The sequence below is a fragment of the Ovis aries genome, chromosome 18, assembly GCF_016772045.2.
Source record: "Ovis aries strain OAR_USU_Benz2616 breed Rambouillet chromosome 18, ARS-UI_Ramb_v3.0, whole genome shotgun sequence".
In the NCBI taxonomy this organism is placed as follows: Eukaryota; Metazoa; Chordata; class Mammalia; order Artiodactyla; family Bovidae; genus Ovis; species Ovis aries.
In genome coordinates, this window is record NC_056071.1 from 20,658,402 (window position 1) to 20,668,508 (window position 10,107).

Consider the following 10,107-nt stretch of genomic DNA (forward strand, 5'->3'; position numbering starts at 1 on the left):
GTCAGACACGACTGAGCGACTGCACTGAACTGACTGATGGACGTTGAGTTGCTTCCACCTTTTGGCTATTGTAAATAATGCTGTTATAAATGTGGGTGTACAAATATCTCTTTGACGGTCTGATTTCAATTATTTTGAACTATATACTCAGGAGTGGAATTGATGGATCATATGGAAACTCTGTTTTTAATTTCTTTTTTAAAAAATATTTATTTATGCATTTGATTTGCGCCCTGTCTCAGTTGCAGCCTGTGGGATTTTCCATGCAGTATGTATGCGGGAAGATCTTTAGTTGCAGTGAGCAAACTGCTAGTTGCAGCAGGTGGGACCTAATTCCCTGGCCAGGGATGGAACCTGGGTTCCCTGCATTGGGAGTGCAGAGTCTTAGCCACTGGACCACTAGGGACGTCTCCTGTTTTTAATTTCTTGAGGGACCACCACGTTATTACACCATTTTATATTCCCAACAAGGATTCCAATTTCTCCACATCCTCATCAACATTCATTTTCTGTTTGTTTTTTTTCATGGTAGCCATCCTAGTGGACATGAGGTGGTATCTCATTGCAGGTTTGTTTTTAATATTTTTTCATTTGACTGCATCATGTTGGATCATTCACTGTGGTGCCCGGATTCTCTAGCGGTGGTGTGCAGTCCTAGCCGTTCCATGAATGTGGGATCCTAATTCCCCTATCAGGGATAGAAACCATTGCATTGCAAGGTGGATTCTTAACCAGTGGACCAGCAAGGAAGTCCTCTCTTATTGTGGTTTTGGTTTCATTTTCCTGATGGTTAGTGATGAACATCTTTTCTGTGGGCCATCTGTATGTCTTCTTTGGAAAAATGTCTATTCAGATCTTCTGCCCATCTTTTTAACTGTTTTTTTTTTTTTTTTCTGATGCTGAGTTGTACGAGTTCTTTATGTATTGGGTATATTAACCCCTCATTGGATATATAATTTGCAAATATCTTCTTCCATTCAGTAGATTGCCTTTTTGTTTTGTTGATAGTTTCCTTCATTGTGGAAAAGCTTTTTAGCTTTTGGTGTGATCTCATTTGTTTATTTTTGCATTTGTTGCCCTCATCTGAAGAAACATATCTAAAAATATGGCTAACACCAATGTCAAGGAGCAGTCTGCTTATGATTTCTTCTAGGAGTTCTATGGTTTCAAGTCTTACATTTAAGTCTTTAACCCACTTTGATTTTATTTTTGTATATGATGTGAGAAAGTAGTCCAGTTTGATTCCTTTGTATGTAGCAATCCAGTTTTCCCAGCATCATTTGTTGAAGAAGCTTTCTTTTCTCCATTGTATAGTCTTGCCTCTTTAGTCATAAATTAATTTACCATATAAATGTGGATTTGTTTCTAGGCTCTCTATTCTATGATCTAGGTGTCTGTTTTTATGCCATACTGTTTTGATTACTATAGTTTTGTGAACTTTTCTGTTGTGCTGGGGCTGACTACTGTGGGCATGCTGGTAGGCAGGATTAGCTCCTGGCCTGTTGGCTGCCAGGTCCTGCCTCATACTGCACAGTCTGAAGGGCCCCAGGGCTAGTGCCAGCCAACTGGTGGGCGGATAATGTCCTTGTGCTAATAAGCTTGAGAGAAGACTCCAACATGGCACTTGCCGATACCAGTGCCCTCATGGTAGAACACATTCCCCCAAATTGCTGCCACCAGCGTCTACATCTCTAAGGGGACTTCTAGTTGCCTCCTGCCTCCTGCCCCTCTGGGGAGCTCTCCAAGATCAGCAAGTGTGTCTGATCCAGGCTTCTTTCAAATTACTGCCTCTGAGTTGAGACTTGGAGCATGTAGATTTTGTATGGGCCCTTTAAGCATGAAATGTCTCTTTTCTACAGCCCTCAGATTTTCCTATATGGAAGCCCTGCTGGCCTTCAAAGCCAATTGTTACTGGGTCTTGTCTTCCCAGTGTAGGGAAGGCTACAGTTAGGGCTTCTACAGTTAGCCCTTCTACAGTTAGGGCTCAGAACTCTCAGTCTCAGGGAAGAACCTCCACAATTATGGTTATTCTTCTGTTTGTGGGTCACCTCCCTAGGGATATGAGTTTTGACTATGCTGCGTTTATGCACTTCTTACCTGTCTCATTGTGGTTCCTCCTTTCTTTATTTGCAGAAAATCTTTTCTGCTAGTATTCATGTTGTCCTTATAAATAATTGTTCTGTAAATAGTTCTAATTTTGGTGTGCCCCTGGGAGGAGATAAGTTCAGGGTCTTCTTGGCAGTGTTGGCCACACCTGCTCAATTTTTTTTTTTTTTAATGCTTTGGGACATCCATTCTGGAGACCATCATCATTCATCATTCATTCACTTCAGAATTATTTACTGAGTGCCTCTCAAGTGACAAAACTGTTCTAGGTTCTGGGGATACAGGATGGAAAAGAATAGAGAAGTAGGCTTTACTGAGCTTCCATTCAGGTGGAAGATAGGGAAGACAGGCAGCAAGCACATAATGAATAATTATGTTGGGAGATGAAATACCATATGAAAAAGAGCAGAGTAAGGGAGATAGATGATGCTGGGAGAGGGGTCTTATATAGAATGATCAAGAAGGGCCTTTCTAAAGAGGAGACTTGAGGGACTTCTCTGGTGGTCCAATAGTTGAGAATCCACCTTCCAGTGCAGGGGACACAGATTCAACCACTGATCAGGGAACTAAGATCTCATAAGCCTGCATGGCACAACTAATTAACCCTAGTGCCACAACTAGAGAAAACCCATGTGCCATAATGAAGCCCCAACACAGCCAAAAGAAATTTTTTTGATTAAAAAAAACAAAAATAAGACAGATGAGATTTGGGCAGGGCCTTAAACTAAGTAGTGGAGTAAGCCATTCACTATCTGGTGGAAGAACATTCCTCATGGAAGGAATAGTCAGTAAGAATGTTGAGATATGTAATCATACATTAAAAGTGAGGCTTTTCAGCATGATCATGAATTTTCAGCAGTCAGTTCATGTACAACTACAGAGATAGAAGAAAGTTGGAAACAACCTGGGTTGGAGTCTTGCCAGAGGAGCTGAGAGTTCAAGGAAGTGGTTATCATGATGTGATACCTAGAGGCTAAACTGTGTAATGAGGGTTGCTGGTGGAAGGGGGCTGGAGACCAGATGGCAGAGGCACATGGAGAAAGTGGTGTCAGTGCATTGCAGGTTCCTACAGGGATGAGATATTGATGGAGCAAGAAATATAGGAGGAAGTGGTCAGAGAGTACAGTGCTTAAGAATTGAAATGTTGAAAAAAAATAAATAAAGAATTGAAATGTTGGGGGTAAAAGATGATAAAGGTGGGACTTCCCTGGTGGTCCAGTGGCTAAGATCCTGAGCTCCCAATGTAGGGTGCCTGAACTCAATCCCTGGTGATGGAACTGGATCCTTCATGCCCCAATGGGAAGATCCCACATGCCACAAAGAAGACCCAGTCCAGTGAAATAAATAAATATTTTTTTAAAAAAATGACAAGGGCTACAGTAAAACCACACTTTGTCCAGAAATGTGCCTTGCATGAGAGTGCTAGGCAAGAGGGCCACCAGGGAAAAAAAGTCCTATCCACACTCCCTTCACCACTCGGGTGCCTGGGCCTTTGTTACCCAGAAGTGATGCCTTTTTCTAATTTATCCCAGTGTGCTCTAGAGTCTAATCAGTAGCCTTTGGTTCAGCAGCATTCCTGGGGAGAGCTAGGATTCATTTAGAGAAAGAAGGTAAAGGCTAAGGGAACACTGAGAGGAAAGGTTCATGATGCCAGGGAGCTTGCTGATGAGAGACTCTGAGTCCCAGAGGTCTGGTGGCAGGTTCAGGGGTAAAAACTATTAGAAGGGAAAAAAAGAAGAAAAACTTTATAAGCTTGGGAAGGGTGGAACTCTTAAACAAGATTTTTTAAATTATAAAGGCAAAAAAAAGGGATTTGACCATTTAAAGGTTTGAGTTCCATAGAGTGCTCCAGAAACAAAGATTAATGATAGTCTCAGACTAATGACGGTCTGAGAAAAATCTGTGCAAAGCCAAGAGCAGAGTCATACCTAGAACATTCAAGAACTGTAGATCGGCAAGAAAAAGACAGGAAACTCAATTTTTAAAGTGGGCAAAGGATTTGCTAGATAATGCACTGAAGGGGAAACACACCAGTCTAGTAAACACAGGAAGGGATATTCCGTCTTACCAGTAACGAGAAAAATGCAAATCAAAACAACTGACACCGTTTTACAAAAGGAAGAAGTTAGATGTTATCAAGTTCTGGAGAATATGGGGAAATGAAGAGCCCTCGTGTCTTGCTGGTATGACATAAAGTGGTGCAACTGTCTGGAGAGCAGTCTGACAGTAGTCTGACAGTACTTAGTAAAATTAAGAATGCACACTCCCAATATTTCCCTAGTGGGCCAGTGGTTAAGATGGCTGTGCTTCGGCTGCAGGGGGAGTAGGTTCAATCCCTGGTTGGGGAACTAAGAGCCCACATTTGCATGGCATGGTAAAAAAAAAAAGGATGAAAGAAAAAAGGAATACACACTTCTGGGGGAAGGGATAGTTAAGGAGTTTGGGATTGACATGGTACCTTTCCATATGTATGCTGTTTTTAAAATGGATGACCAACAAGGACCTACTGTATAGCACAGGGAACTCTGCTCAATATTATGTAACAACCTAAATGGGGAAAGAATTTGAAAGAGAATAGACATATATATGAACAACTGAATCACTTTGCTGTGCACTAGAAACTATCATAACAGTGTTAATCAACTATACTCCAATCTAGAATAAAAAGTTTTTAAAAATGTGTTTGAACCACTGGGTGAGAAAATGCACACTCCCTATGCTGTGCTGTACGCAGATGCGTCCAGGTCTTTGCGACCCCATGGCCTGTAGCCCACAAAGCTCCTCTGGCCATGGGATTTTCCAGGCAAGAATACTGGAGTGGATTGCCATTTCCTTCTCCACAGGTTCCTCCCTCCCCAGGGATCGAACCTGCATCTCCTACATTGGCAGGCGGATTCTTTACCACTGAGCCACCTGAGAAGAAATATATATATATATATATATATATATATGCTCTTTTTCAGATTATTTCCTCTTATAGGTTATTATGTCTAATTTAAAACAAAATTTTGGGGGGTGTATAAATCTTTGACTGTGTGGATCACAACAAACAGTGGAAAATTCTTAAAGAGATGGGAATACCAGACCACCTTATCTGCCACCTGAGAAATCTGTATGCAGGTCAAGAAGCAACAGTTAGAACTGGACACAGAACAACAGACTGGTTCCAAATAGGGAAAGGAGTACGTCAAGGTTGTATATTGTCACCCCACTTATTTAACTTATATGCAGAGTACCTCATGAGAAACACTGGGCTGGATGAAGCACAAGCTGGAATCAAGATTGCTGGGAGAAATATCAATAACCTCAGATATGCAGATGACAGCACTCTTATGGCAGAAAGCGAAGAACTAAAGAGCCTCTTGATGAAAGTGAAAGAGGAGAGTGAAAAAGTTGGCTTAAAGCTCAACATTCAGAAAACTAAGATCACGGCATCCGGTCCCATCACTTCATGGCAAATAGATGCGGAAACAGTGGAAACAGTGTCAGACTTCATTTTCTTGGGCTCCAAAATCACTGCAGATGCTGACTGCAGTCTTGAAATTAAAAGACGCTTGCTCCTTGGAAGAAAAGCTATGACCAACCTAGATAGCATATTTAAAAGCAGAGACATTACTTTGCCAACAAAGGTCTGTCTAGTCAAGGTTATGGTTTTTCCAGTGATCATGTATGGATGTGAGAGTTGGACTGTGAAGAAAGCTGAGCACTGAAGAATTGATGCTTTTGAACTGTGCTGTTGGAGAAGACTCTTGAGAGTCCCTTGGACTGCAAGGAGATCCAACCAGTCCATCCTAAAGGAGATCAGTCCTGGGTGTTCATTGAAAGGACTGATGTTGAAGCTGAAACTAATACTTTGGCCACCTGATGCAAAGAGCTGAGTCATTTGAAAAGAGCCTGATGCTGGGAAAGATTCAGGGCAGGAGGCAAAGGGGACGACAGAGGATGAGATGGTTGAATGGCATCACCAATTCGATGGACATGAGTTTGAGCAGGCTCCAGGAGTTGGTGATGGACAGGGAAGCTTGGCGTGCTGCCGTCCATGGGGTCACAGAGAGTCGGACGCAACTGAGCGCCTGAACTGAACTGACAGCTGATTTACAATGTAGTGCCAGTTTCAGGTGTACATGTACATACTTTTAAAGTTACACAATTGATGTCCTATTTTAAATGATGTCCTGGTTTTTACTTTTTTACACTCAACTTGTAAATTTCTGAGATCTTACCATGTTGCTTCATGGAATCTAGGTCTTTTTCCCTGATATCATTCAATCTAAAACCTAGCCCCTGTTCTTCCTCCTTTCTGCTAGTGTTGGATCTAGCTGGCTTCCAGGTCCTTTTTATGACACACAAGGTTGCTGTAAACCTTAGAAACCTTTGCAAGACAGTTTTGGGGCAGGTGAGGCGAGGAAAGGGTATACTCAAGAGAGAGATTGCTGTGTTGGGCTTCCCAGGTGGTACTAGTGGTGAAGAATCAGTATTCTTGCCCAGAAAATCCCATGGACAGAGGAGTCAGGCGGGCTACAGTCCTTGGGGCCATAAAGAGTCGGACATGACTGAGCTACTGAGCCCACACTATTATATATATATATATATCCCTACACTTATACACACACACACACACACACACACACACACACACACACACACATATATATGGGCTTCCCTGGTAGCTCAGCTGGTAAAGAATCTACTTACCAGGAGACCTCAGCTTGATTCCTGGGTCAGGAAGACCCCCTGGAGAAGGGATAGGTACCCACTCCAGTATTCTTGGGTTCCCTAGTGGCTCAGACAGTAAAGAATCTGTCTGCAATGTGAGACCTGGGTTCAATCCTTGGGTTGGGAAGATCCCCTGGAGGAGGCCATGGCAACCCACTCCAGTATTCTTGCCTGGAGAATTCCCACGGACAGAGTAGCCTGCCGAGCAAAGAGGTAGACATGATTGAGCAACTAAGCACAGCACAGCACATATGTTTATAAAACTGAATCACTGTGCTATACACCTGAAACTAACACAGTATTGTAAATCAACTATACTTCAATAAAAATAAAAATAAACAAACCTTGAAATAGATCTTAAAATATCTGGGTCAAGAATGTGGCCATGGCCCAGGTTCAATCCCTGGTCAGGAAACTAAAGTCTTTCAAGCCTCATAGTGCAGCCAAAAAAAAGAATTTGAGCAAGGCTGATTCTTCAGCTTTCACATGGCATTGACAAGATCACTAGGTGATATTCAGGTGGCAGCTGGGCTAGGCTGAAAGGTCCAAGAAAGTTTCATTCTCATGCCTCGTGCCTTGGGGGGAATAACTGCAAACCAAATTGGGCTCAATTTGGTTTTTCTACTTTTCTAGGTAGTCCCCAGTTTCCCTCACATTGTCTTCCCAGGTGGGCAGTCAGATTTTATACAGTCATATTTAATTTGGTGTCTAAGGGCTTCAGTAGAGCGTGTTTTAGAGAACAGGGCAGAAACTGCAAAGCTTCTTCTGACTCATCCTGGGAAACCCCACAGCTTCCCTGTTGCCTCAGTATATTGGTTACAAGGCTCAATAAGAATTTCTGAACCCTGGAGGGATCAGGGAGTATCTTAGTCTGTTCAGACTACTGTAACAGAGTACTCTCGACTGGTGGTTTCGTCACTAAGTCGTGTCTGACTCTGTGACCCCATGGATTGCAGCCTGCCCGGCTTCTCTGTCCATGGGATTTTCCAGGCAAGGCGGGTTGCCATTTCCTTCTCCAACTCTAGACTGGGTGGCTTACAAACAACAGAAATGTATTTCTCACCTTTCTGGAGGCTGGGCAGTCCAAGATCCAGTTGCCAGGAGGTTTAGTGCCTGGTGAGAACCTACTTCCTGGTTCACGGGCAGCTGTCTTCTCATTGTGTCCTCATGGTAGGAGTAGGGGAGCTCTCTGGAGTCTCTTTTGATAAAGGCACTAGTCCCATTCCTGAGGGTTCAACCCTCATGATCCAATCACGTCCAAATACCATCACTCTGGGAGTTTGATTCCAACATACAAACCTGGGGGGGCACAGACATTCCCTAGTGGCTCAGACTGTAAAGAATCTGCCCCAAATGTGGGAGACCAGGGTTCAATCCATGGATAGGGACGATTCTCTGCAGAATGGAAAGGCTACCCACTCCAGTATTCTTGCTTGGAGAATTCCATGGACATAGGAGCCTGGCAGGCTACAGTCCATGGGGAGTGTCACAAAGAGTCAGACACAACTCAGCGATTTTCACTCACTAAACAATTAGTCTGTAGGTAGCACTGAAGACCTGATTAGAGTTCATTATAATGCAAGTGATAAGGAAATTTTACTTCTGTTTATAATGGTATAATTTATTAATTGCTATAAGTTATAAATAACGTGAAAAAAGAAAAAAAAATCCCTTATATCCAGAAAATAAAACATTAAAGAACTGTTGTTGTTTTTGTTTTAGTCACTCAGCAGTGCCCGACTCTTTGTGACCCCACGGACTGTAGCCCACCAGGCTACTCTGTCCATGGAATTTCCCAGGCAAGAATAGTGAAATGGCTGGCCATTTCCTTCTCCCAGAGATCTTCCTGACCCAGGGATCAAAGCTGCATCTCCTGCACTGACACGGATTCTTTACCATTGAACCACCTGGGAAGAACTAGCAAAGTTTTAGACAGATCATAACAATTTTATAGTCATCCTCATCAGTTTTTTCAGTCCTGTATAGTTAATTTTTGTTCTGCTTTATCTTGAGTTAACCAGCTTTATGAATCCATCAGTTTCTTTACTAGAGTTCTGGAAATTCTTACCCAGTCCAGTGATAAGATCTCAGAGTTTTCAGAAACTTGTACTCCAGAGTACAAGTTTGGTGGCTACACGGGTGCAGGAGGGCCTAGAGGAGCTATCCATTGTTGAAGGTCCTGAAGGACGGCGATGAGGAGATACTCTTCCTCTAAGGTAAGGAGCAGCGGCTGTACTTTGCTGGAGCAGCCGTGAAGAGATACTCCACGCCCAAGGTAAGAGAAACCCAAGTAAGATGGTAGGTGCTGCAAGAGGGCATCAGAGGGCAGACACACTGAAACCATACTCAAAGAAAACAGGTCAGTCTAATCACACTAGGACCACAACCCTGTCTAACTCAATGAAACTAAGCCATGCCGTGTGGGGCCACCCAAGACAGGCGGGTCATGGTGGAGAAGTCGGACAGAATGTGGTCCACTGGAGAAGGGAATGGCAAACCACTTCAGTATGCTTGCCTTGAGAACCCATGAACAGTATGAAAAGGCAAAATGATAGGATACTGAAAGAGGAACTCCCCAGGTCAGTAGGTGCCCAACACGCTACTGGAGATCAATGGAGAAATAACTCCAGAAAGAATGAAGGGACGGAGCCAAAGCAAAAACAATACCCAGTTGTGGATGTGACTGGTGATAGAAGCAAGGTCCAATGCTGTAAAGAGCAATATTGCATAGGAACCTGGAATGTCAGGTCCATGAATCAAGGCAAATTGGAAGTGGTCAAACAAGAGATGGCAAGAGTGAATGTTGACATTCTAGGAATCAGTGAACTAAAATGGACTGGAATGGGTGAATTTAACTCAGATGATCATTATATCTACTACTGCAGGCAGGAATCCCTCAGAAGAAATGGAGTAGCCATCATGGTCAACAAAAGAGTCTGAAATGCAGTACTTGGATGCAATCTCAAAAACAACAGAATGATCTCTGTTCGTTTCCAAGGCAAACCATTCAATATCACAGTAATCCAAGCCTATGCCCCAACCAGTAATGCTGAAGAAGCTGAAGTTGAACGGTTCTATGAAGACTTACAAGACCTTTTAGAACTAACACCCAAAACAGATGTCCTTTTCATTATAGGGGACTGGAATGCAAAAGTAGGAAGTCAAGAAACACCTGGAGTAACAGGCAAATTTGGCCTCGGAATGCGGAATGAAGCAGGGCAAAGACTAATAGAGTTTTGCCAAGAAAATGCACTGGTCATAGCAAACACCCTCTTCCAACAACAC

The 10,107-nt window shown here is 43.0% G+C and overlaps 1 non-coding gene across 1 annotated transcript; it reads right to left on the reverse strand.

Annotated features, from left to right (window-relative positions):
- Nucleotides 1–333: 333 nt before the first annotated feature.
- Nucleotides 334–406, reverse strand: TRNAG-CCC (transfer RNA glycine (anticodon CCC)). Its single transcript has one exon. It is a non-coding gene; the product is annotated as a tRNA-Gly (tRNA).
- Nucleotides 407–10,107: the final 9,701 nt, after the last annotated feature.